Genomic DNA, 5,290 nt, shown 5'->3' with positions numbered 1-5,290 from the left:
AAACGTAAAAAAAAAAAAATTATAAAAAAAAAATATATATATATTTTTTAGATTTTGTCTATAAAAAAAAAATGTTTTTTTAGTTTTATTACCTTTAGATTTTTAGACTATAGTCGCAAATTTTAGTATTAAGTTTAGTTTTGCCATAGTTATTTTTATTTCTAGAATTTTTAGGCTTTGCCGTAAAATCCCTTAAGTGCTTATTCCTTAGACTAAGATTTAGGTGCTTTAGAATTTTGCGACGCCGTTTTTCGCGCTACTTTCTTATTTTTATTTTTCGACGCCTATTTTTCGACCTTTTATTTTTCGACATTTTTCGACGTGCAATCTATTTCTTTCTTATTTCTCGCCATTCTAGTTTTTAGGACTTAGAATTTTTTCTACTTCTTCTCTAAATTTCTTAAAATTACGAAAATTTATTTTAAGTGGTTAAATTGATAGACATCAAAATTTTCTGGTTCGTAGTAATAGTTGGATTTGTACGTGGACCGGGTTATTGGAGCCAAACAGTACTCAATTATATTGAGACCAAACGAATCCTGCCCCTCTGCTGCATCTTTTGGCTATTCGAAACGTGGGCAAAATCAGAAAAGTCTATTGATTGGATAACTTATTATAATTTTTCTTTCCTTTTAAAAACTAATAGGATATTCAGTGAATGCACCGAGCAAGACGTTCACCACCTTTTGTACGTTCACCACCTGTAACTAGATCAAGACATTTAGCAAATATAACCGCCGTTGATTTTTCTTTAGAATCGTCATCCAGTCGACCAAGTACTTCAGTTCAAATTTCCGATAATCCATTTTTTGAACCCAACCTCACAATTGAGAATCCAGAGAATATTCAGGAACGGTTCGTAGATCCTGAACCACTAAACTTTCCTCCGGAGCCACCAATCATTCAAACAGAGATTGTTGAGGAACGAACCATTAAATCAGAATCATCTAGTGATACCGATTCAACGAATTCAATTATGGAAGTAACGGAACCTCTAAGTATGGAAGACCGAATGAGAGCCACACGCACGGGCCAAGGTCACGCCATTATTAAGCCAGACATTAATGCGCCAGATTATGAAATCAAAGGACAAATCCTACACATGGTAACTAATCAGTGCCAATATAGTGGTGCGCCGAAGGAAGATCCAAACGAACATCTTCGTACGTTTAATAGGATCTGTACACTATTCAAAATCCGAGAAGTTGAGGATGAACAGATCTATCTCATGTTGTTTCCCTGGACTTTAAAGGGAGAAGCCAAAGATTGGTTAGAATCGTTACCTGAAGGGGCGATTACTACATGGGATGATTTAGTTGAAAAATTTCTTAAACAATTCTTTCCGGCATCTAAAGCCGTGAGACTTCAAGGAGAAATTGTTACGTTCGCGCAAAAGCCAAATGAAACATTATATGAGGCGTGGACAAGATTCAGAAGGATGTTGAGAGGATGTCCTCAACACGGTTTAGACACTTACCAAATAGTACAAATATTCTACCAAGGTGTCAACGTTGCTACACGAAAAGACATCGACATAACAGCCGGTGGATCCATTATGAAGAAAACCGCAACTGAAGCTTACAAAATTATTGATAACACAGCCTCCCACTCGCATGAGTGGCATCAAGAAAAAGATATCTTTCGATCATCTAAAGCGGCTAGAGCCGATTCTAGCCATGACTTTGATTCCGTTTCCGCAAAAAAAGATGCTTTCGAAAGACGAATGGAAAAGATGAATAAAGATATTCACGCAATACGAATCAGTTGTGAGCAATGCGGTGGACCACACTTATTGAAAGATTGTCACATTGAACCAACGATGGAACAACGAGAGAATGTTTCTTATATAAACCAAAGGCCTGGAAATAATTATCAACCGCCAAGGCCAAACTTCAATCGAAATCAAAACATTCTTTACAATCCAAAAGGACCCGACAATAACTCGTATAACCAACAAGGTCCGAATAACCAACCAACTCAAAACAACACTTTCAATCAACAAAGACCTGGCTTGTATAAACCATCACAACAAACCGAAGAGAAAAAGCGAAATCTAGAAGAAATGATGGCAAAGCTAATGGAATCTCAAACACAATTTATTACATCTCAAACCCAAACGAACGAGAGATTTGATCAGTCATTAAGAACTCAACAAGCTTCCATTTTGAATCTAGAAAAACAAGTAGGTACTCTTGTTAGATTGATGAGTGAAAGGAAACAAGGAAAGCTACCGAGTAATACTGAAGTAAATCCTCGGAATGAGAATGTTAATATGGTTTCAACGAATTCTGAAAAACCAGCTCCAGAAGATGGGAAGGTTTTAGATGTGAGTAACAATGAAGAAGTTACTTCACCACCACCACCCGAGTATGTAAAGCCAGTGGTGGCACCATACAAACCACCCATCCCGTTTCCAAGAAAAGGAGTTGAGTATGAGCAAGTAATAAGTAATAAAGATTGTGATACTTCTGGAAAGAAGAAGAAGAAAAATAATAAGAAAGTACAAGAAACAAAAGCCGTAGAAGTAAACCCGGTGAAGACAGTTCCACCAAAACCTCCACCTAGGGTAGGTGATCCGGGTGAATTTATTATTCCTTGTCTACTTAGTGATTGTGTCATGTATGATGCACTAGCAGATTTAGGTGCAAGTGTAAGTGTTATGCCTCTTTCCTTATATAAGAGATTAGGTGTAGGTAAGTTAAGTCCAACGGATATGAGTGTTCGACTCTTTGATCAAACCATTAAGCACCCAGTTGGAATTGTTGACAACCTACCCATTCAAGTAGGTAATTTAACCTTTCTAGTCGAATTCATTGTCATTGACATAGAAGAGGACCCAAACATTCCTCTAATTTTAGGTCGACCATTCTTTGCGTCCACCGGGGCGTTATTTGATGTAGGAAATGGAAGAATGACACTTAAAAGTGGTGACAAATCGATCACCTTTATGATTCGAAAATCTAAACCTCCACCAACCAAAACCGTTGAACCAGCAAAAACGATTGGTAAGAACCATGTTGTTTTACCAACTCCAATGGTAATACTTAGCAATAATGAAACGCCTAAGTGTGGGGAAAATGAAGTAACACCTAATGATGACATGATAACAAAGAACCCCGTTGTTGATACGAAATTAAATGATCCCGTTATTAATAGTTCAATGAAGAAACTTATTAAACGGATTCGCGATGCTAGAACCAAGGGGAACTTTAAGTTATGTAACCGGTTAGTATCCAATCTATCACCTAAAGAAAAGGAGAAACTAGTTGAAATTGTGGATATTACACAGGAATCCGACCAATGGCTTAAAGAAAAAGTCACGGATATGCAAGTTGATTATGGACCAAGAGAAATTAACGATGAAGTTAATCACAATTTTGACACCACGGCTACCTAAGTGTGGGGAGATTCAAATGTTCTAAAAAGAAAATGCTGTTTGGAGTTAGTTGTTCTGTTCTCGTGTAGTTCCGAGAATGGAATTCGATTGGTCTTTTCCGCTAGCAGACACTAAAGAACTAGTTTTCTCCCCCCATTCTGAATTTTTTTGTTTTTTAGGTTTTATATGAAATTAATATGTTTTCTTTTTAAGTTTTGTGTGAATTTAAAAACAAAAATTTACTTTATTTCATTAAGTTGAAAAAAAAAATGATTTCTAAAATTCGTCGTGAGTTGAAGACTAGGTCGTTGAGCCGAAATTACTTTACCCGAGGGCGGGGCGAAAAATTTTGTCATCATTATTTTTAATTTTATTGATTTAAAGTATGCAAAAAAAAAAAAATATATTTGATTTTATAAATTTTTGAACGTGGGGTAATATACCCAACTTTAAAAATATGTATATATGTTTGTATTTTATCATGTAAACAACAGGGTAAAACAACGCACTTTCAAAGACTAACATTAAGTTCAGCAAAAGCTACTGATTTTGACGACAAGATGCAAAACAACAAATGTGATATAATAAATGAAGGAATGAACGATGAGGCGCGCCATCTATCATTCGACGAGCTTTGTAATTACAAACTGGGTATTTTTAATCACTTTCCTACACTAATCACCCTCATGAATTTATAATTATAGTCTGATTTCATGCAAATGAGGGCATTGCATGATCTCAAGTGTGGGGAAGGGTTATAAATTCTCTCGGGTTTATACTTGGCTTATTTTCTAAATATTATGAAAATTTTAAATTTTTTTAACTAAATGAATTCAAAATCATTTTTATACATATTTATGAACGATAAAACTAGGTGTTAATGCCGAAATTATTGTTACCTCGGAAAGGACATAAATTGAGAAACAACTAAAACGCTTGAATTTATTAAGATATAAAAAGACGCATGAAAAAAGCCAAGTGTGGGGAGAATGTACCAAGTTATTCAATTAAAAACTATCTATCACATGTTTTTGTAAAGTTATTGCAGGTGCTTTTACTTTGGACTAAATTAACTGGTTTACCCGATTTACTGTAAGAAAGATGGATCTACACGATGAATCAATTCCATCATTAAAAGGAAGTAAAGTCTTCCGAAAAAGACACGCGCTTCTTGATTTAGGTCATGAAGTTGTCGTCCAGACCAGCTGTAGGTTGACGAAAAATCTAGAAAAGTCATCTCTAAAATCAGCAGGAAATCCACGGACCTCAGCATCAAACAGGGTTGCCAAGTGGTCAGATTTATCCTAACCATGAGAAGGATTTATCTCGTACAATGGGGAGGCACCGTGCAAATTAGCTTGATAAGACTAATGAATCAGATCCCCAGAAAAGGATAATCTCCTTAAAGATTAAAAATCAGCTTTTAAGACTGATATTACTCAATCCTAGAGATTGACCTTAAAGATTGAGAATTCAAACTCATGGAATTCAATGATATCTAAACTCGAGCTTGAACGAGAAAATATTTTGATCAAAAATACAAACCGATTTGTTTTCTGAAAACCCATTTTCAATGCGTTCATTACCATTGAACGTAAAATCCTAGGAATTCACCTGGAATTCATTAGGTCACCTGAACAAAATCGGGTGTCAACCGTAAGAACGGTGGTTGCATAGCATGGTCGGAGACAGGACCTTGTGCCAGACCGAAAAATTATAGGATGATCTTTACTATTGCTCCTACCAAGGATAGTACTAGCATCCGACACGTTTTTAGACCATAATCAAATGCATGTCACGGGACATTGCCTTAACAGTTTCTTGTTCATCGCTTTCCTTTACAACCGGACGGTAGTTTACCGAAAGGTAATATACGGAACAAGTAAATTGGATGTGTGCTTTCCGATACCGGGA

General features: G+C 35.9%; 1 non-coding gene across 1 annotated transcript; it reads right to left on the bottom strand.

Moving 5' to 3' along the window:
- Window positions 1-1,360: 1,360 nt before the first annotated feature.
- On the bottom strand, window positions 1,361-1,467 carry LOC139856413 (small nucleolar RNA R71). The gene has a single exon (XR_011761895.1). It is a non-coding gene; the product is annotated as a small nucleolar RNA R71 (small nucleolar RNA).
- Window positions 1,468-5,290: the final 3,823 nt, after the last annotated feature.

Source organism: Rutidosis leptorrhynchoides, chromosome 6 (assembly GCF_046630445.1).
Source record: "Rutidosis leptorrhynchoides isolate AG116_Rl617_1_P2 chromosome 6, CSIRO_AGI_Rlap_v1, whole genome shotgun sequence".
In the NCBI taxonomy this organism is placed as follows: domain Eukaryota; kingdom Viridiplantae; phylum Streptophyta; class Magnoliopsida; order Asterales; family Asteraceae; genus Rutidosis; species Rutidosis leptorrhynchoides.
This window is presented reverse-complemented; position numbering and strand designations above follow the sequence as displayed.